A 23,298-nucleotide genomic window follows, 5' to 3' on the forward strand; every position below is an offset into this window, starting at 1 on the left:
GCGTGGGGAATGTTGCAGTAGAAAATTCCACTGTAGCGACCGGTACATTAATGGGAAACCCTAAATGTTTGAGCACCCTCTATGAAACGTCAAGCTACCTGAGCTACTGAGCCTGACTATTTGTGTTGGGGGGGCCCGACTTTTTTTTTTCTCCAAAGGGGGGGCCTGACAGAAAAAGTTTGAGAACCACTGCTCTACACGCAGCCAGGTGAGACAAAAACTGTAACTGTAATTAAAGCATTGTCTCCAGAAATGATATGTTTAGGACTGGTGTCTCTCAGCATTTATAGATATGTTATATTTCTATTTTCAAGGTAATTTCCATGCAGCTATGTACTGCCATTTTTCTCTCTGGTGTCACAACTGTCCACTAGAGAGCGCTGCAGCTCCTGAGATTTAACACTGATGCTGCAGAAAGCTTTCTTCTGCTGTTGAATACATTTTGTTTGTTTTTTGGCACCCATTAGACCATTTTAAATCAACATAGTGCCCTCTTCTTAAGGATTGAACGTCCCACATGCTGTTTCCCTTTGTGGACATTTTATTTTGTGCTTATCTTAAGAAGCTTTTTGATTTAAATATATTATTCTTAAAACTGTGCAATGGTTTTTGTTGACATTTTGTCTAGAGAAAATAACTTGTACTCTTTGATGCTGAAATGTGCTTTGCCTTAGTTTCAAGAAAGTTAAAGGTATAAAAACACAAACAAAGTGTATGTGACGGGCTTCTTCCCTCTTAGTCTTCTTCCCCATTTATAAATAGATATCACGTCCACTTCATGACACCTAGGCTACTGAACAATTTCATAACATCTGTTTATATCCTAAAGCAGTAGTAACTACGTACATTTACTCAGTTACTGATTTTTTTTTTAGGTAATTCACTTGAGTATTTACTTTTCATGCTACTTTATACTTACGAAATATATTCAAATAATTGTTCATGTATAATTCAATTCAAAACTTTTTTTTTTTATATAGAGAAATCCATTTCTCACTTATTCTGACAATGTACTTAACCCAATAAAAGGACCCAATAAACTATTATTTAACAACTCGTTAAATAATAGTGAAGTCACGTTGTAATAACAATAACTCATCCCTCTCGAGTTTTCTTTTTGAGCTTTGCCAAAAGCCACTGTGTCAAGTGTCCTACTTGGGATGCCGTCCGGAGTTGTCCAATATGGCGGACCATCTCGCACATGCGCAGTACAGATCGGGCAGGGGGACAGATGGGGGTAGTGACAGTGACAGTTGCGTCTCGTCGCTACGGTTCTCTCTCTCTGTGTTCCTGAGAAAGTGTGTGTGAGCTCCAGCACTACTGATCCATCATCTGTGTGTCAGGGTAAACCTCCGAATGGACTCTGTGCTCTTTTTTCTGCAGCGTTTACTTCGGACTATAGGAGCTAGCTTAGCATGCTAGCTGGAAACACGTTCGCAACACTAGTCAGATTGAGAGTTTGATGGAGAGAAACAGTGTGTGTAACGGAGTTTGAAAAAACTATAGCAGAGCACGAGGAGGAGCGGTCTCGTTCAAAAGAGGAGAACGAGAGACTCCAGAAACCACTGGACGCTGTTTTACAGCCTCAGCTTCGGATACACAGAGCAGGTCTGTTCTGTTCCTTTACTCTTAATTAACACTTTAAACCAGGGGTGGCCAAACTACGACCCGGGGGGAAATGCGGCCTGCTGGCCATTTTGAATCGGCCCTCAGCTAATTCAAAAAGTATAATGAAATATGGCCCACAAAAGAAACTTGTGCTTTTCTTATATTGTACTTCTTAAATACATATATTATGTACAAATATATATATATATATAAGTAGTATTCATGTATTAATAAGCCCACTTTTAAATTCAGTCAATTCATGCTGATAACATTTTCTAACAAATTGTAGTTGATACAAAAAAGCCTAATAACTTATTTACATAACAAGCTTGAAATAGACCCTTCATATGTCATCTTATTATAATCACTCTGAGAATTCTGTTTTAAAGGGATGAGCTGCCAACAAGATAAATGAAACCCTATAGAGAGCTTTGATGTAGGCTATTTTTTTCTTAAAGCATATTCATATCAAGCCTAATTATGTTGCTAACTTATATCTTAACTTACAAGGCAATATACCTCACCTCTATAAGTCGTCCAGCCCTTCGTATGTTTTTCTGTGTTTAAACACTTATTTGGTAACACTTCTGACTATTTATTAGTGCTGGGCAACGATTAAACAGCAGATTGAATCATGATTAATCAAATTATTTTCTGCGATTAATTGAATTGTTATGCACACAATTCAATAATGAATTCAAAAGTAGTATATTGCGCACTTTTATTTTAAACAAATACGGTTATTTTTTAACAGTAGTAGGGCTATTCCCTTTACAGAGTAGCATTTAAAAATATTCTTCTAAATCTCAACAAATATTAATTAATGTAATCAAATATAAAACCAAAACTATTTGCCACTGCAGGGCATTAACGTTTTATCTAGTTTGTTATAGAAAACAAGTTAAAACAGATAAACAATGTCCATGTAAGAGTTTTGGTACCTTTCTCCATGTTTCTGTCCCCACTAGTGTTGTCACGATACCAACCTTTTTGTTTCGATACCAACTCATGATTTGCGATTTCCATAGTTTTCTTAAAAAAGGGGAAACCGTCTTAAATGTAATTTATTTTTGCTTTATTTCAAACCTGGAAAAATGTTTCAGTCATAACACAAACTTTTGAACAATGAGAACAATACATAAAATAAATTAAAGCAATGGCGTTCAAGGTAAAATGACAAGTGTTATGATATTAGGGTCATGTCGAGCCAGATCACTATCCCTTTAACCTGTTAAGCCCTGAGCCTATTTTTCAGGTCTCAGGCTCGAAAATGACATTCCCAGAACAAAAAGGGGTAAATTAATAAAATAAATTCTCAAAGCAACGATACACCTGTGAGTTGGATGTAGAAAAGTCAGAATCAATATAGATGTTTTTATATTGTTTAAATTCAGATTGAACATAGTAAAACAATTACAATTATAGTTTCCGTCCAAAAAACCCATTATTTATAGAAAAGATGGGGGGTGATGTCTTGAATTGAGCCGTCCCTTATAGATCTTTATAGATACTATCTCTTTACGTATTAGTGATGGGAATTCCGGCTCTTTTTAGTGAGCCGGCTCATTTGGCTCGGCTCACTAAGAAGAGCTGGCTCTTTCGACTCCTAAACTGCTCTTCATTTTACCACAGTTTAGCTTCAGTTTTCGCTGCTGCGAGGCTCCGGCGCTCTCAGTTCACACGCGTGCTCCACTAGCACCCCCCGTTAAGGCTCGCCGGCAGTCACGCTTTGCTGGCGGCGAAAAGAATCCCACCAGACTCCTTTGCCCCTCCAACAGAGGAATGTCCTTGTCCTTTTTCCTTTTCGTCATTTCAAGCGATTAAAAACTCTCGATCTTCTCTCAAATTATTTATTTTTTTGAACGCCCTCGGCTAGGGGTGCAACAACTAATCGACTTAATCGATTAAAATGGATTACCAAATTAGTTGCCAACTAATTCAGTCGTCGATTCGTTGGTGACGTCATCACGTGTGTTTTACGCGCTGTTAAGCTCCAACGTTATTGGTCTTTTTATTGGTACTATATGTATTATTGCTACAAAAACATTATATCGCAGTCTTAGTGTCGCCAACTCGTTTCTAATATGCAAAAAGACAAACAAATGCGTCTATGATGTATTTTCGATCAGACGAGATCTCTCTCCCCCGTCTGTGTGCGAGGGGGCGGGGCAGTTTACACACACGCAGCTGCTACATGCAGCAACACACTGCAGAGATGGCGGAGAGAACGCGCTCCAAACTTTACCTGTCTCAATGTAGACAATGCTCTTTGCCAATAGTGCAATAAGAGTTTAGCATGTAAGGGCGGTAACACGAGCAATTTGTCTAAACATTTAGCAAAAGTGCTCCACATCCAGACGGAGGAATGCACCGGGTTCGACTGCCTTTCTAGTAGCTCTGTAGCCCCCCCATCCACGAGTAACTGTCAGGTGTTATGTATGCTAGCAGCAACACACGAAGTTAACTCAATTATACAAACATGGGTTAATGATTAGAGGAAACTGAGTTATTTATTTTGTTAAAGTTTCAGCTATTCTGTTTACAGTTCTGTCATCAGATTATTTAATACGATTTGTTAAAACATTGTTTCTTTTGATGTGAAATATTATTTATTTTTATTTAAATAAAAAGCAATGTTAATCTGTTAATTTGTTCAAAATGTGTTTAGTTAATTTAATAATATATGTATTTTTGAATCAAGTATTCATCTTTATTGTCTTCATTGTTAGTTTCCACATGCCTAAAACAACCTCAAGCTAAATCTAAAAGTTGATGGCTAAATAAGAGCGTTTGAGAAATTGTGCAAGGCATACAGGAATAGTCGATTAATCGTTTCATTAATCGATAGATTAATCGATTATCAAATTAGTCGTTTGTTGCAGCCCTACCCTTGGCTCGAGTTCAGGGCGTTCCGAGCTGAATAAGGGTTTCAAAGACGCCCCCCTGGCAGAAACGCTGGATTGGATAGTTGCCAAAAACAGGGCTCAACATTAACGACTGCCCGATGGCCCGGGGCCATCTAGTATTTAGCTCGGGCAATGAAGCCTCACCTGCTGGTTGCCCGATCGGGCAATCTATTATGCCAGTATCATGCAGCTCGCGGATCCAGTAATGAGTGACCCGACAGTAAACTAAACATATCTATAACTAGTTTAGGTAGTTTGAGAGGTAATTAAAATAGCTACGTGTGATATTCTAACCTGAAGTGTGTGTTTTGTCCGCTCACCGCTGCATGTGATCATGCAGAGCTGCGTGTCGACTCGTCAGCAGCAGCTGATCTCTCTCTCCCGTCAGATTAGACTTCACTCGCGTTTATGTCCATATCGATCAGATCCAGCTAGTTCTAGCTAATGATAGGACTACCTGCTTATTAAAAGACACCTAAACAATAAGTGTCGCTATGCAACTGGGTGAGGCCGCAAAGTATAGCGCAGCATTATGCATATGTTTACATGCCCACCGGAACCCCGAGGCATTACCAACAGATCAATGCACAATCAACCCATACAGGACATCTCTTTCTCCACATTAAGTGTTAGACATTAGAATTTACTATTCTTGTCTGTCACATACTCTTCTTGTCTGTCATATAAGTGGCGCAACTGAAGCGGTATTGCGCTAAAGGGAAATTATTTTGACCGGACATTTTGACCGAAGAGATTTAGATTTGCCGGCTAACGGGAACTCTGACGTCGCCATTTTGTGTGCTTCGCGGATGCGCTCGGCTCCTCTCGACTGCTGCTCGGTCAGCTTCCGGATGAGGAGGCATTCGTTCGACCAACTTACAGTAGATAACATTACAAACATTTTTAACAGGGGCCATAATAGTGTAAATAATGTTTGTTTTGGCAGTTATAACTGAATGTAATGTTTTCTACTTTTTTACATCTGGGAAGGCATTCGCCTTCATCAGATGGAAAGTGTCTTGACCAACAACTTAAGTATTTCTTATAGCTATGCAGGGCATGCAAGCGAGCAAACACAAACAAGAACAAACAAACAAGTTAAATGAAGAATACAATTGAAACGTATAATATTGTGGTGGTTCATCTTATAATTCAGTCTAGAGAATGCACCAGACAGCATCTAAGACCTGCAAACATTTAAATTGTCTAGGGGAGGCCCCCCAAACCCTTTGTGCGTCATTTCGTCCGTGCACATTTTTCAGGGCAATCTCTATTGGGCTCAGGGCCATCTGTAAATTAGCTTAGATGGCCCACAGGGCCATCTCCCAAAAATCCTTAATGTCATGCACTGCAAAAACCTTTAGGAATCCAAACTATAACATATAAGTACGGGGTCCTGTATCAGGATTGATGGAAAATAAGTGACATTTTTAAGATTACTTTGAAACATTCTCAACTGAAAATAACAGAAGTTACAAAATGGCGACATATGTTCACATTGTGAATTTGAAGGACCAGCGTGCAGGATTTAGTACGTCTAACAATGTGGATGTAGGTTCCACCCAATGGATAACTTGTTCACTAACCCTCCTATCCCAAGTTTGTAGGAGAATGTATATTGGATGCAAAAAACTTGAGGCCCAATCATGTTTTCTCTGTCCACACTGCGCTACTGTAGACGTGGCAGTGCAACCTAGAGGACAAAAAGACAACAATTAGTAAACTATAATGATGGATGTTATTATCAGCAGTTGCCAATAGATCCCCTAAATCTTGTATGATGGAAGCAGGGTTATACACACACACACACACACACCTCATTTCATAAGTTTAGAAGGGGCGAACATAGTCTCACCCCTAGATTCCACCGGGTCCGTCTGCGGCGTGTTACGGGTGTGTTACGGGCGTGTTACGGGCGTGTTACGGGCGTGTTACGGCTGCGCCGTGGTGCTCACGGCGATCGCGGCCACTCTAGTCAATGGGTGCTATTCCACCACACGCGGTGCGTTACGGCTCAGAAGCGTCCCAGAAGCGCCTCGGCGCAGGGCTCCTCTAAAATTAGGATGAAACCTATTTTTGACGCGGCGCAGCCGTAACATAAGGTCGGGTAGGCAGGAAGTGGAACGGTCAGAGCATATATATATATATATATATATATATACATATATATATATATATATATATATATACATATACACAAACTAATTTTGCAGACCCTATCCCTCCGTAGTCTTTCAAGTATAGGAGGAGAAATGCCAGCGTTCTCCTCCGGTTTACAGGTACTGTGTAAATTATATATATAGAATAATTATGATGATGAATGCATTTTTTACCTCTAAAATACAGCCACACATCTTTGATTCATGTTGTTTATAACTGGGATATTACAATTATTATTAACTTTGTCTGTACAAAGTAGCCTGTCCAGGAAATATGCCCAAATCAACAAAAACTGCGAGCCGGCAGGCAAGACGCTCCGCTTCTGAAATGCTTCTGAAACGTGCCCGGTAGGGTATGACGCCGAAGGAGGCCGGACCAAAACCGCGGCGCTGCCGTAACGCGCCGCAGACGGACCCGGTGGAATCTAGGGGTAACAAGAGTTAGCTTTTGTTAATGTTACCTCGAGCCAAACTTGAGAGACTTCTGAAATCCCTTTCTAACCAAGTGAATACATAAAAAAACAAAACAATGGAGCTTACCCTAAAACTAACCACTGGATCCCTTGTCTAACATGACCTAGTCCATAAATGTGGTAAGGGTGGGAACAATCAACGCACCCTCCCAGGCACTGCGTGTTAGTGAAGTACAACTGGGATTTCAAAGAGGAATATGCTTGGTAAATTCTTAATAAAAAAAGCAAAAGTAACACATTGAGCACTTGCGTTTTCATTAGCAGCACCTAGCTACAGCTGCAGAGCTTCGGTCAATAACGCTAACAGTCGATTTCCTTAAAATGCTACATATCGCTGAATCTATATTTTCATCTTCAGTTGATGAAATCTGCATAATGTCCCTGTACAATAAGATTCGAGCATTTTGTAATCCAGTGAGTAAATTCAAGACCAGTAAATATTGATTGATTAAACAACACTAAATAAAATGTTAGTGTTTTCTTCAAACTCAGACTCTCTGCTGCGGCTGTACCTTAAAAGACACAATAATTGTCTGATGATCTTTGTTGAACAAGGTCTGATTGTCCTGTACTTGTACAATGTGGGTTCATTTGTAAATACTTTACTAAACCACATTCAATATTATGTTAGACACAAGTTAGTTATTACTCACATATCAAAGTCTTTTCATCTCAGATGGAAGAAGAATAGCTGGGTGCTGCCTTTAGAGCAGGGGTGGGGAACCTTTTTCCTCTCAAGGGCCATTTCAATTTTTTCAACATCCTCCGAGGGCCGTACAAATTATTGACCTCTGCTTAAAAATCACAGCACATTCATTTGGCCTTTCTTTCATGCTGTGCAAAGAAAAAGCAACCTCTTAATCCAGATATCTTGCCATGACTCGCGCATGCATTCACGTGCACGGTTGTGGCATGACCACCAAACAGAAAGATATGGACACAAGATGTGTGCAAATGTATTTAGTTTCCTATCCATGGACATGATTTAAGTGGGGGGGACCTAACCTCCTCTAGGGGGGTCCGGGGGCTTGCTCCCCCGGGAAGATTTTTTTTTAAATATTGAAGTTGAAAGCATCGATCTGGTGCACTTTGGGAGCAAAATGAAGAGATCTATGGAAACATCTCTCAACACCCATATGAAACAGAACTGTAAGCAGATTTACTTTTTCTTTATGGATATTTTACAAATCACTCTCCTTTTAAAACTGTATTCTTGTTTATTAATAACAACTTTTTTTTACTGTCATATAGTATTTTATACCCGTTTACTTTATTATCTTGTTTTATGATAACTATAATGATCATATAAAGATGTGCCTTTACCTCACTGGTTGGAGAAAAAGCTTCTTATATTCGTTAGCATAGCTAGCTAACCAGATGCTAATAACAAAGTTATTGACTGTATGATCAGAATGACAGATGAACAGATCGACACTACAACTAAGACACAGCCACGCAAAAACTGCAGCATGTGTACGGACTTATGGGTACTGCAATTTTTTGAAGTCCCGGAGCGGCGTTCTGGTGCTCTCCGTCAGCACTGCACCCCTGTCAGACGAGACATATACCACGTGATGACACGTTAGGCTCGTATTGTGTTCAAGGACCATGACCGTTGCCAGGAAAAACAGGCACTCACTTGTTTAATTATTTTGCGGTCTAGATTTCTTTAATTTTTTTGCGTTTGTTTATAAATTACCTCGAGGGCCAAACCAAATGGTCTCGCGGGCCGTATACGGCCCGGGGGCCGGAGTTCCCCACTCCTGCTTTAGAGACTGATGAGAGGGACACCGGCTGGCTTCAGCAGCTTTCCACACAAAGCCATCACATCTTCTCTTCCATAGTCTTCACTGTCCACTGGTGCTCTGTCAAAAGAGTGAACATCACAGCTGTCATGTTAACCCTTTGTTACACATCATACAACCAACATGCGTCAAAAGTGACCAGAATTAGTTTGAATTGTAAATATCTTTGCAATAAATTACTTTTATCATTCAGGGTTCCAGGTATTCCTCAATTAACCTATTTTTGATCAACACCAATTCTAATTTAAATGTTTCCTTTCTTACCTTTTGAATACAAATCATGTTTGTATCACTACGCTTCAAAGGCACAACCTGGGTAAAAAATTACCCGTATTATTTTCCTATGTTATTTCATGCATGGCTGAGTGTTTCTTTACTATACATTTTTAAATCTATTTCTTTAGTCATTAATATTCAAAGTATTCATTAAATACCTTGTTTTTGATTGCCACAAATCATTATTTTCAATATCCCGTTCTTAATTGATGAACTAAAATAGTTTATGCCAAGTTTATGCCAACTATCGAGAAAATGATTTATGTAAAAATGTTTTACTTAAATGTTACTTTTTTTTGACACTTTTTTTTACAGTTTTACGTTCACCTTAAAATTACAAAGAAATATCTTAAAGTCTTATAATTAGGGCTGTCAAGTTAACGCGCTAACGCAATTTTTTTTTAACGCCACTAATTCTTTTAACGTGCGATTAACGTATTTGTTAGGGGTGTAACGGTATACGTACCCGTACCGAAATTATTCGGTACGTGCCCTTCGGTTCGGTACCCGTTCGGTACACGTCTGTACCGAACCAATATAACGTTAAACGTAAAAAATTGAGAACGTGAACAACTTTTTGGAAGTAATCTCAGATGCTGCGTCGCAGCATTCAGAGTAATTTGCTCACATTGGGTTCAATGCGTCATAGCGCAACCAAGTCATTTCATTGGACGAGAGGCATACTATGAGAGCTGGTCACAGGGATGCGTTCAAATGTAGTCAGTAATTTGAGGAAATGGCGAACGCAGATAAAGTTGAGGTCGAAAATCCTCCAGCATCATTGAAGTCTCCGGTTTGGGAGCATTTTGGTTTCGCAGTTACGTACAAGGATGACGGACAAAGACAGGTGGACCGAACCAAAGCTGTTTGTCGGCATTTTTCAACTAAAATTGGTTACACGGCTGGCAATACATCAAACTTAAACACTCATTTGAAAAGGCATCACCCGAACGTGAATATCACCGGTACCAAAAGAAAAAAGACTGAAGTGCAAACCCAACTCCCACTAGCATTTAAGCCTCCACCACTCGCAAAAAGTTCAGACCGAGCCAAAGCTATTACAAATGCCAAATATCCTTATGTTGCCATGTTAGCAAAGCGCTACCTGGCTGTATCTGCTACCTCTGTCCCTAGCGAGAGGGTGTTCTCCACAGCAGGAGACATTGTTAGTGCCAGCAGATCTGCCCTTTCGGCAAGCAATGTGGACAAGTTAATTTTTCTTTAAAAAAACATGAAAATACAATGACAAGCTAGTCATAATGTCAAACTGGCTGCTTAGGTACTAGTACAGTACAGATCAAATACAGATTATTTCAGTTCATTGAAATGCTGCACCTTAATGTTAATTGTATTATATTTTGTATTTGAGTGAATATTCACAATTTAATAATAATTAAAAACCCAAAACTAATAGTTTATGTTTTGTGAGTACTAGTACAGTAAAGTTCAAATACAGATTATTTCAGTTCATCGAAATGTTGCACCTTAATGTTTATTTTATTATATTTTGTATTTATTTGAGTGAATACATTATTCACAGTTTAATAATAATACAATTTTTAAAAAACTGTTATGTTTTGTGATCATTTTTTCTGCTGTACCGAACCGTGACCTAAAAACCGAGGTACGTACCGAACCGAAATGTTTGTGAACCGTTACACCCCTAGTATTTGTCCTCGGCCCGCCCCGTAGTTTCAGAGCCCAAAAGCTTGACGTTGTTGTTGTTAGTTGGATGGTGGGAGATTCTAGCAAGAGATATGAATACAAGGAAAGGTGTTTTAAACAGCAAGCCAAGCACACAGCTGATGCTGACAGCTCGTGGTCTGCCGCTCGCTTGCGGCAGACCACGCTTGAAAGCTTGCCGGGGAGACGCCTGGACGAGGCGTCTACGAGCAGCATGCTTTCAACAGTGATGGCTAAATGGGTGGCGGTGGCTACAGCTTGCAGGACAATTAACATTGTGGAGGACGAGGGACTTTGTGAGATAATTCGGATCGCATCCAACGTGTCGACTGCACATCACAGCGCATTATTTTGACCCCTGTGGGAACTTCAGTCTCATACTTTGACTATTATGAAGACAGAGGAGCGGCATTTTGCCGACAACTGTAAACAGGCTTGTCTGTTTGAGCAACTGGCTCAGTGCAGAGGAGTACACAGGGTTGGGAGAGAGTGTAAGAGAGAGAGGTTCCAGGTTGTTGTATTGAAAATATTCAGGAATATGTCATTGTTCCAATGATAATAAACGAACATTTGCATAACGCATATTTGTCCACTCATATGTTGATAAGAGTATTAAAAACTTGAAAAATATTCCTCTAAGGTACATTTAGAACAGATAAAAAATGTGTGATTAATCACGATTAACTATGGACATCATGCGATTAATCGCGATTAAATATTTTAATCGACTGACGGCCCTACTTATAATAGTAATACGATTTTATGTTATGAGTTACATATTTAATTACAGATAATTTTTATTTTACGTACATCTGCATGTATTTTCTGAAAGTGCAAAAATACTGTAAATATTATATAGTAAATTTACTTTAAAAAAAATGAAATAAATGTTATTTGTTGTCAAAATAGTTAAAATAATGTTTTGGGTTGTTAATTTATAGTTAATATCTGTAATTTTACAGGATTTAGCTAGTTATTTAAAAAAACATGATAATTACTATAACAAATGAGTTATTTCCTGTAAAATTAGGATGTTTTTTTACAGTGTAGATTTTTAAATGCTAACACTTCACCAGTTAAGCCCCAAGCCTGTTTTTCAGGTCTCAAGCTCGAAAATGACATTCCCAGAACAAATGACTATATCTTCACTTCCAAAAGGGGTAAATTAATTATCTTTTTTCTCAAAGCAATGATAAACCCGTGAGTTGGAGGTAGAAAAGTCAGAATCAATATAGATTTTAAATTCAGATTGAACATAGTAAACATTTTTTAATTATAGTGTCCGTCCAAAAAACAACAACATTACTTGTAGTGAAAACCACCCTTGAATGATGGGATAGTAGACTAAAAGCTTTAGGAATCCAAACTATAACATATAAGTACCCTGCATCAAGATTGATGCAAAACAAGTGCGATTTGATCTTTTCAAAGATATTTAGAAATAAAACTCCACTTCTGAGTTCATTTGGGTGGATTTGCAGTCAGCATGTCGTTGTGTCCCTCGGCAAGACACTTCGCCCCAAATTGCTCCTCTGGGGATTGGCCACAGTATTGAGTATGTAAGTCCCTTTGGATAAAAGCGTCTAACAAGTGACATGTAATGTAATGTAATCTCTGGCCCCCCTCGGTCGATTTTGATGATTACCACCTGTTTTGAACCGTTAGAGCCAATAGGATCGAGGGGAAGTTCCTAAAATCCATCTAAACATTACCATTGGTGAATGCATGCCAGAATGTCCAAAACCGGAAGCTGTGTTGTAGCTCTCACACACTCTCGTAGCTCTCATGGCAGCTATATATGAAATCTCAGTTTTTGACAAAAAGGTTATGAAGGATTATCAGTAATCCTTTCAAAGTGACACGGACACATTAGATTAACCTTCAGCAGCGTTTCTATCGTTTTAATGCCATTGAACACAACTTTTGACCAGAAAACAGCAAAGGTAAAACGTATTTGCCATTTTGGCTCTGTAAAGCTAAGTTGTGAGTGGTCTGGTTTCACCTTCGCTGCCCTGAGTTTTGGTCACAGTGATGATACTTATACCTCTGGAATCTGTGGAATCTCAGCTTTCGATTGATATCTTGTTTGTGCAGATCCGATGAGTAATACAATATTTCTACCGTGAGTTCTGTGCTAAGTGTGTTAGCATTTTCGCTTATGCTAATTCAGAGGCTTGGTATTACCCTTGTGTTTAATTTAGCTAAAAATTGTTAATATTGTCTGATAGCTGAGTTTATTCCAGTTAAGTGGGTATGACACATTCATAGTTTGTTAAATGTTAAGAAGCCCTCAGACGCTGTTTCTTGCAGGATGTTGCATTTTGCCCCCGGTACTGGGGAAATGGGGCTTAACTGGTTAACAGTTTTTTCTGACTGTGTGTTTCCTCCCTCAGCAGCAACAGGAGGAACTCAGGATCAGTCAGGAGGGAAAGCAGCTTCAAGAGCTGGAGGAGGCTGATATCACCAAGTCCACTTTCAGTCTTGACCCTGTGAAGATAATAAAGAGAAACCTCAGTCCTCACAGCCTCATCAAAGACAAACTGAACACATGGAAACAGAAGCTGATGGAGATGACTGTCGAGGACCAGAACCAGCCAGGAACTCAGATCCAGAGAGCAGTTTACAACCAAAGACTGAGGACGACCCTGAAGACTCTTCTGAACCTGACACTGAACACAGTGCTGATTGGAAGGAGACCAGAGAACCTGCGTCAGGCTCAAACTCACTGGAAAATAGACAAGAATCTGTCAGTGATTCAAGCCGTAGTGCTGTAAAGAAACAATTTGGCTGCTCTGTGTGTATGAAATATTTTACAAATACAAGAGAAGTTCAGCGACACATGAAAATCCACACAGATGAGAAACCATTTAGCTGCTCAGTTTGTACCAAATCTTTTGCATTGAGTGAAAGTTTAAAAAAACACATGAAAATCCACACAGGAGAGAAACCCTTTAGCTGCTCAGTTTGTACCAAATCTTTTGTATTGAGTGAACGTTTAAAAAAACACATGAAAATCCACACCGGAGAGAAACCATTCAGCTGCTCAGTCTGTAAGAAATCTTTTGCAGAGAAAAGAGATGTAAATCGACACATGAGAGTCCACACAGGAGAGAAACCACACAGCTGCTCAGTCTGCAGGAAAGCTTTTTCACAGAGAGGAAGTTTAAAGACACACATGAGAGTCCACACAGGAGTGAAACCACACAGCTGCTCAGTCTGTAAGAAAGCTTTTTCACAGAGTAGAAGTTTAAAAAAACACATGAGAGTCCACACAGAACAAAAAATGTAAATGGCGTAGTGATTTCAGAAGACACAAGTGTGTTGGTCGTCAGTCCTCAAAGCTTAATGAAATTCAAACTGAGGATAACAGAGAGGCAGAGCCTCCAATCAGCAGCTCAGCTGGAAACACATGGAAACAGAAGCTGATGGAGAGGACAATAAATAAGTCTTATAACAGTTCACACGTGAGAAAAATCTGCCTGACCGGATTAACATTGTTGTACAATATTCATATAAGACTCAAATGAACTCCATCTTTATCAATATAAGTGGATGTCCAATATGTTTATGCTTTGCTTGATTAAATCTACTGAAATGAGCATTCTATGACTAAATTATTCTTAATTACTTTCATTACATCATGGGTTTGCATTGCAATATTAGAACGCATAAAACCCAACTTTATTTGTTAGGGGTGTAACGGTATATGTACCCGTACCGAAATTATTCGGTACGTGCCCTTCGGTTCGGTACCCGTTCGGTACACGTCTGTACCGAACCAATATAACGTTAAACGTAAAAAATTGAGAACGTGAACAACTTTTTGGAAGTAATCTCAGGTGCTGCGTCGCATCATTCAGAGTAGTTTGCTCACATTGGGTTCAATGCGTCATAGCGCGACCAAGTCATTTCATTGGACGAGAGGCATACTATGAGAGCTGGTCACAGGGATGCGTTCAAATGTAGTCAGTAATTTGAGGAAATGGCGAACGCAGATAAAGTTGAGGTCGAAAATCCTCCAGCATCATTGAAGTCTCCGGTTTGGGAACATTTTGGTTTCGCAGTTACGTACAAGGATGACGGATAAAGACAGGTGGACCGAACCAAAGCTGTTTGTCGGCATTTTTCAACTAAAATTGGTTACACGGCTGGCAATACATCAAACTTAAACACTCATTTGAAAAGGCATCACCCGAACGTGAATATCACCGGTACCAAAAGAAAAAAGACTGAAGTGCAAAGCCAACTCCCACTAGCATTTAAGCCTCCACCACTCGCAAAAAGTTCAGACCGAGCCAAAGCTATTACAAACGCCAAATATCCTTATGTTGCCATGTTAGCAAAGCGCTACCTGGCTGTATCTGCTACCTCTGTCCCTAGCGAGAGGGTGTTCTCCACAGCAGGAGACATTGTTAGTGCCAGCAGATCTGCCCTTTCGGCAAGCAATGTGGACAAGTTAATTTTTCTTTAAAAAAACATGAAAATACAATGACAAGTTTGCATTGCAATATTAGAACGCATAAAACCCAACTTTATTTCTTCTAAGTTGCAGGTGTTCATTGTTTAGAAGTCCGCTGTGTTTCATCCAAGCTTCCACTTCGTGCTCCAATAATGCTGAAAGTATCTGTTGTATGCTTTACCTTCTCCAGTAACAAAAGTGTAATTCACTGGACAGAGACAAGAGATAGTGGATGGATCCAGAAAATAAGCAGAAGATAGTCCATATAGAGCCTTCAGGTTCTGAAAATTATCAGGGATAGAGCTAGAAAAAAACTCCAAAAACCTGAATAGAGCTAGAAGATAGCCATTACAAAGCCAAGAAAGACCCAGTAGAAAAACAGGAAGGAGCCAAAAGAGTTTATATTTTTTAATATTCAAGCTCTTCTCTTAAGGTATTAGAACTTCCTTTCATTCCAATGAAAACACTTTACATTTTTGCTGCAAATTATTGAGATTGTTTCACAGCTTTTATCTTAAAATATTTCACGTTATTTTTTCTTTACATATACAATACATAGGATGAACAGCACGATCCACTCTGCTGGATTCTGCCCAAATCTGCTCAAAATGCATGCAAACATCTCGCTTTATCCATACTCCTGCAGTTGTATTGTTCTGGATTCATAGTGAAATGTATTAGATGTTCTGCACTGTTATTGTTATGTATTTAATATAAAGTGAAATACACATTTAAAAAAAGTCAGAAAAGAAAAGGGACTCTCTTAAGGAAAAAGGTTCTGAACCAGTGAGAGTTCTTCATATGCACATAAACATGGTAAATTATTTAAAGTTGTGACCAGATGGTGTCGCCCTCTGCACACATTTAACGCTTTGCATTTTATTTATTTATTTTACCTTTTATACCACACTACAAGTCTGACATTTATTAATGAGACGACTGGAAATTACACTGCAGATTTAAACACAGCTCAAGTCTTTCACAGCCAGAAATATTTCTCTGTGTCACCTTGTCTATTATCTTGCTTTTTTTCACAGCTAGAAATATTCAAGCAGAAAAATCAGTGCCTGTTAAATCAAAGGGAAGGCAATCATCTAAGACAACATTTGTGAAGCGGATAAGATCAACTCGGCGTACAAGACACATCAATCCTGTGATTTTTGGTCATAATCCAGGCTCTATGTTCACATAGAGAAGGATATTACATTGTTTTGGGGCCTATGTCGGTTAAAAGCCAGCGGAAGGGTGTATTAGTCTGGGAAATATCTCATAAAGTTGTAAATTAACACGAAAGAAACTGATACCTTTTTAAAAAAGAAGTGTTTGAAGCTTGTTCTCCCCCTGCTCTCCTACGTGATGTCCGGCTGGCGTTACTTCACCGGATGGGTGACTCTCCTGACCTTCATCTGTCCTTCCTGTTTTCTCGCATCACAAGTCAGATAAACATTCATGTAACTATGAAACAATAACATCACTATATTGCAAATCCAGTATGCCAAAAAACAAAAGGTATCTGTAATGTTTGTAGAATAATGTATTTGTGTAGCAACCTTTCAAACACTTTGGAAGTGGACAATGCCAAACTTATATAATACAGCATCTCTGTAAAGCTATATAATAATATAGACGGTTTATTCTTAACAGGTCCAACATTACACATTGCAAACTCAAAGCTTATTACGTTTATGTCAGGATCTAGCCTGTAGTTTCAGCTAGTTTTAATTGTGTCAGCTATGTTATTTAGTTTTTATCCTGTATAACTTATAAAGTAACGTTAAAATATATCTAAATGTTGTTTCAAGAGTACATATTAACAGAACCGAAGTCCCGTTTTTATCATACGTTTCAACCTCCTCATATTTTTCTCAGCCAGGTTTGATTTTGATACTAAAAGCCTGGGGATGCAAGTCCTATTTTAGCCAAATAACTATTAACTAGTTTAGTTTGATTGAACTGCTGGTCTCTGTTTGAGTCTGACACATGTTCCTTGTCTCCGCAGACCACGGTGCGCCTGTATCCGTTCCAGATCCACAGCATCGCTCTCTCCTCCTTCGCCTCCATCATGGGACCCTTCGGATGATTCTTTGCCAGCGGCTTCAAGAGAGCCTTCAAGATCAAAGTAGGGATTTCTGACACGTTTGTTTACTTCAAAACACTCCAACTATCCCTTTTATTGTCTGTTGTCTTTACTCCGTTTATATTATATGCATAGCAGCAGTCTGATCACATGTACTGTTGTCTGCTCTTCCAGGATTTTGCCAACACGATCCCGGGTCACGGTGGCATTATGGACCGGTTCGACTGCCAGTACCTCATGGTCACATTTGTTAACGTCTACATTGCCAGCTTCATCAGGTAAACACACAGCTATGGTTTGTTAATATGATGAATATATTGATTAGCAATGTGATGACAGTGAAGGAATTCATCATCAAAGTTAGTGGTTATTTTTTTTATTTCCGACTGTTAGAGAAAGCATTTTATTTCTTGAAGAAAACAAACTGTTGGTTGAACATTAAATTAGCTAGCTTGTTGATAACCATTAAAGACTTATCTATGTATCTTGAGTTGTTTCATGTCTTCCTCTGTCACTGAATAAATATACAAACATTAAACTAAAGTATGAAAACTGAACTTTGTTTGAGACTTTTCAATATTGGTCAATATCGCTGTAGGGTGCCTTTGAGACTTCATGATTACTTAAAAAAGATTTTAAATGTAACTTCATATTGAGTTTACTATAGATCAGGCTGTAAAAATGCTATGTAGTCAAGCTCCAGCACTTTTTATAAATGAGCTCAAAGCAGATAAAGCATGTGGTTCCAGCTTGAACCCTCAGAAAAGGAGCCCTCCAATTTAACATGTTCATATTTTTAGTTTTTATTATTTTTCCACCCATCAATTTATTTGGGTTCGATGGTGAGATTTGATGTTATAATCTTAGTAATTTCCCTCCCTAATTATCTTCCCTCTCCTCTCAGGGGCCCAAACCCCAGCAAGGTGATCCAGCAGCTCCTGACGCTGCGCATCGACCAGCAGCTCCACATCTTCAACTCCTTGAAGGCTCACCTGACGGAGAAGGGTTTCCTGCCGGCGCTGGAGGACGTCATGACCAGACCCCCCCCCCCCCCCCTCACCCCCCCCCCCTCACCCACTGTGGCTCACCCTGAGGGGAAGAAGAGAGAGGAGGGCAGCACCCGAGGACCCCTTGCTGACCCGGGACACTGGCAGTGATTTGTGTGTGAGCGAAAAACACATCAGAGAAAAAAGAAAAACGCCATAAAACTTCAGCTTTTGTTCATTCCACGTCATTTGGTCTGGGAGTCCAGTGTTTGTGAGTTACTGCACTGTTACACATTTCTGTTATAGACGACTTGTATTAACACTGTTGGTCAGATAGACATTTCTACTAAATACATGGGTCCATGGGTAGAGTTCTTCAGAATTGACTGGCAACTCGACCGTGAAGTCAGAACCTCTGACTCTTTGACTTGTTTTGTGAATTCTCCGGCCGAAGCTCCTAATAGACCATCAGTGTTTGACATCAAAGCTCCAACTCTCCCCGTGTCTCCTTCCTGAGTCGGTGACTCCCACTGCCTTACTACACAGAAGTGTCTCCCACAAATTGGCGTTGTCGGCAGGATACCAACAAATCTTCAAAACAGAGGCCTGTACTACGAAGCCGGTTGAGGTTTGAGTTAGCCGGTTGGCCTAAACCAAAACATACGCGCTCTCGCTAAGCGGTCCTACGACGCTGGTTATCAAGCCAGCCGTGCCCTATCTAGTTAGGTGCGCGTTCACATGAAAGGGGTGGTATTTGGAGCATTCGACCAATCACAAACATGGAGAAGCGCACTGACAGCGCAGCGTCATACTTCCTGAATGAAAAGTGAACTTTAATATTAGTCAAATATGAAGAAGTTAAACTTTAAACATCCATGACTTACACACTTTATCCAGGATAAAAGCCACATAGCTGCACCTGCAAGGTGAATACAGCTGGTAAAAGAAAAAGTGTTTGAATGCGTACAGGTCCGACCCTCCCTACAGGCCAATCACGCAGGCTGCATGGGGCCCCGCCTTGCGCAGGGGGCCCCGCCCAGAGGGCCTCAGCTGCTGTGCGCAGTTCTCCGCGCACCCCCCGCTGACACGCGAGAGGGAGAGGTGACAAGGGGAGCACGTCTGTAACCCGACACCGTTGCAATGAATCGACATCTGACCAATCACGGCTTTGATACGGCCACTAGTGCAGGTGAAGAGATGTCGGCGAAAATACCGTTTCAGTCCGGCGCAAGCAAGAGGGGAAAAAAACAAAACATGAAGAAACTAGAGCATCACTCGAAGGTGGGTTATTGTATGAGTCAAATGTACAACTTGCGAATGTTGTATAAGTCAAATTGCCAATTGCCATATTAAAACATCAGCTGCAATTCACAACATGAAGAAGGCAGTCTCTGCATAGCATATAGGCTAATGGAGATGCAGTTATTTCCAGCATTCTTTATTTAACATTCATTCAAGTATTTTATGCCTTTTATCTGCTAATGTACAGGAGGAGGAGTGCTCTGTCTGTCTAGTTGGCTTACATAACAGTTCAAGTTTACAGCCTAAAAAACATGGAGCATTTTTCCCCCTTTTATTCATTTGTATGTCAATTTGCACATTTCATGGTGATGCTCAGCCTCTCCCCCTTAACCCCTAACAGTCATCATCATGTCAACCACAACACAGACAAATACTGGTAGAAATGTGTGTGTAGTTGTTGATACATTGCTCACAGAGGGAACTACAGATTTAAGAAATATCAGTTTTTGAGCATGTCATAAGCATGCTTTGTCTTCACTATATTACAACTATATTATAATAAAAATAATATAGTATTTATATTATTGAATTGATCATGATTATGATTATGATTATTAGTAGAAGTAGTTTATTTGCATTTATTATATTTTAATCTTTTTGAGGCTAGTATTTGGCAGGAAATGCAGACGTATTCACCTGTAAACGCATACTGAACGACATACATGCACATTTACCATTTACCTCACTGTATAAAAAAGTAACTGTGTTGATAATAATAATAAACAGGAATTATATTTGCAAAGTACTTTGTTTCCAAAAAAAAAGTTTTCACAATGTGACTGGGGGCCCCGAGTTGGCCAGGGGCGGCCCTGAATGCGTACATTAACAGGTTTATGATATGCCCCGTCTAAGACACGAGTAGATCTGACTTTAATTAATTACATTTGACTCGAGTGTTTCGTCAACTTAATGTGTTGCTTAAAATAATACTTCTGCATACAGTATGTGACACTGTGAGTGTTGCACGGCCAGATACGGCTCAAGAAGCTGACTCAGACAAGGAAATATATGATATATTATGATGTGATATGAATGATAATGCGACACATCGACGTCTGCACTCAGTGTACTTATGTTGTGGCAGATATTTAAGTAAGCTTTCTTCACGCTAATGTTATAATAGTCAGATTGCTCTGAAGATGGGAGGTGATATTCTGTTGAGATATAACATACAGAGCAGTGGCGAGCCGTGACTTTTATACCTAGGCCCTCTGACCCCCCTCTTCCCTCGAAAAAAAAGAAGAGATATTACGTCACAGCGTATACTTCAGCAGAATATCAAAACAGCGGCCCGGGGTGCAAAACGCATCAATGACAGCGACCCTCTACCACACAAAACAACATGATTGATATAAACACCTATCATGACAGGGCACCCACAGCCAAGTAACAATTACAAATGAATTAAGTCGGCACGGCGGCCCGCATTGAAAATGACTTAGGCCTACCTTTGATGATCAAATCACTTAAACACAAAGTCTATCCTCCTGTCCTTTTGGATGAAGCACTTGCGGGTCATTCAGCTGAGCCTTTGCCACTCCAGTTTATCATTGTAACTCAATCTTGAAAATGACTCGGTTAATAATTTCGCAACGATGTCATCACTATCACTGAAGTGAGCCATCATGAACGAACTTATGCTAATTGTAAATCTATCGATCATAAATCTATCGATTAGATTTATGATTCGAAAATAATAAAAGTAGGGTAGACATGTGGATATTATCCGGCTGAACAAAACGTGCATTTATCTAACAGGTTTGTTTTCCACAGACCTTATTTCGAGCTATTTTCCAAAATCCTATGGAGAAATCCCATTGCTTTCTGTCGAGGGAATCCGAGTGAAGCTTACTTCCGGGGTTTAGGACGCGTCACTGCACCCCTTGCACACAGCGGGCGGAACTTGTCATAAAGTCCGCGAAAATAAAGCCCGCCCATTTAGAGGGAAGATATGATTGGTCAATTGTACTGTCATTTGACATTACTCTCTCGTTGAGTTACTATAGCTGGCCCTCTGTGAATGTAGAGAGGGACCAACAAGCTCTCCCGTCTTCACAGTAAATCGCAAAGACGGCATTTAACCCTTCACATTCCAACAGAAACTGAACAGGCAGATTCGAAGGATTTATTTCTTTGGAAATATTATTTGAAATACAATTAAATCAAGTTATTTTGGTAAAACTAATGAAAAATGTAACAACAAAAACATATTAAAAATAATATTAAATTTTTTTTTTTTTTTTTAATGTTTTCAAATATTATTTTTTAGAATATCTTAGGCCCTCACAGAGGGCCTAGAGGGCCCTGACGGCTCGCCACTGATACAGAGACATGTATAGTGTATGACTCCATGTATTACTGTGTACCATATATTGTTTATGTAAGTAGCTGCGACTACTACCTTGTTCATTGGTTAGCGCTGTACCACATGATTGATGATGTCACTACCTGGGGTATAAAACCGTTGGAAGTCACACCCCTTCTCTCTCTGTCCTCAAGTCTCTTGAGATGTGTGCCTATAATAAATAACGCCGTGATGAATGGCTAAACTTGAACTGCTGAGATTATTCACCTTTCTGCTGCAGGAGACAAAAGGTATAAATCTAAATCTGCTAACATATTCTATTCATTTTCACGTTCACACGGTCAGTGGATTTTTGCCGGCCGTCTTTCCTGCAACGGCAGTTTTTCTGTATGTCCTCTATCCTGTAATATGACTTGATATCGTTAAACTCTGCACACGGAGCTCTGATTGGTCAGCAGGCGATGCTTTCGCTGAGTTGATCTCTTAGCATGCAACCTATCCTGCTCCGGCGCAGGCTAGCCGTTCAGAATAAGTTATCTAACCCGCTAAAAAGTGAACTAGCTTCGTAGGACCGGAAATCCCTGAAGTTAGCTTGCTAAACGAAAATCCTGATTCCTAGTATAGGCCCCCCAGGGGCCAGGATGGTGCGTTCACACCTGCCTTGTATAGTCCGGTTGAATCGAACCCTGGTGCGTTCAGCCGCTTGGTGCGGTTCATTTGGGTCGGTGTGAACACAATCCGAGACGGTACTCTTAAGTGAACTAAACAACCGGACTCTGGTCCGCTAAAATAGGTGGTCTCGGAACACTTGCTTGCGAACTCTGGAGCGGTTCATTGCTGGTGTGAACGCAGTCCGCACCAAAACATAGGAAGCGTAGTATTTACGTGTCACAAGAACGCGGATATCTTCAAAATCTTTAGCGAAAGAGTCTTTCAAGACATCCGCGGTTGTTTAGTTAAAGAAGCAGAATGAAGTGTAAAGTGTCGTGTAAAGTAAAGATTCTCTGTCAGCTAGGCCTACATAAAAGTAAGAACACCTGTCGTCGGTGAAACGCCCCTCCTTACTGCAGAACGTCTCTCATTATATGTTATAATGTTTTTTAACGGACGTTGTCTGATTATATAATCATATGCGCGGCCCCGGCGCTAGTGTCTGTTGATCTCCAGATTAACAGCAGCAGCATGAGAATAACCTGCCGAAAGTGCCGATGCTCCATGGCGGAGGCTCCGGTAGAAATTGCCGGGATTTGTGTTTTTAC

The 23,298-nt window shown here is 39.9% G+C and overlaps 2 long non-coding RNA genes across 2 annotated transcripts; both read left to right on the forward strand.

Moving 5' to 3' along the window:
* Positions 1–1,220: 1,220 nt before the first annotated feature.
* LOC117553127 lies at positions 1,221–14,511 on the forward strand. Its single transcript, XR_004570079.1, has 2 exons — positions 1,221–1,608; positions 13,304–14,511. It is a non-coding gene; the product is annotated as an uncharacterized LOC117553127 (long non-coding RNA).
* Positions 14,512–15,286: 775 nt separating this feature from the next.
* On the forward strand, positions 15,287–18,480 carry LOC117553130. The gene is made up of 3 exons (XR_004570082.1): positions 15,287–17,488; positions 17,621–17,724; positions 18,351–18,480. It is a non-coding gene; the product is annotated as an uncharacterized LOC117553130 (long non-coding RNA).
* The last annotated feature ends 4,818 nt before the right edge of the window (positions 18,481–23,298 follow it).

Source organism: Gymnodraco acuticeps, unplaced genomic scaffold, assembly GCF_902827175.1.
Source record: "Gymnodraco acuticeps unplaced genomic scaffold, fGymAcu1.1, whole genome shotgun sequence".
Classification (NCBI taxonomy): Eukaryota; Metazoa; Chordata; class Actinopteri; order Perciformes; family Bathydraconidae; genus Gymnodraco; species Gymnodraco acuticeps.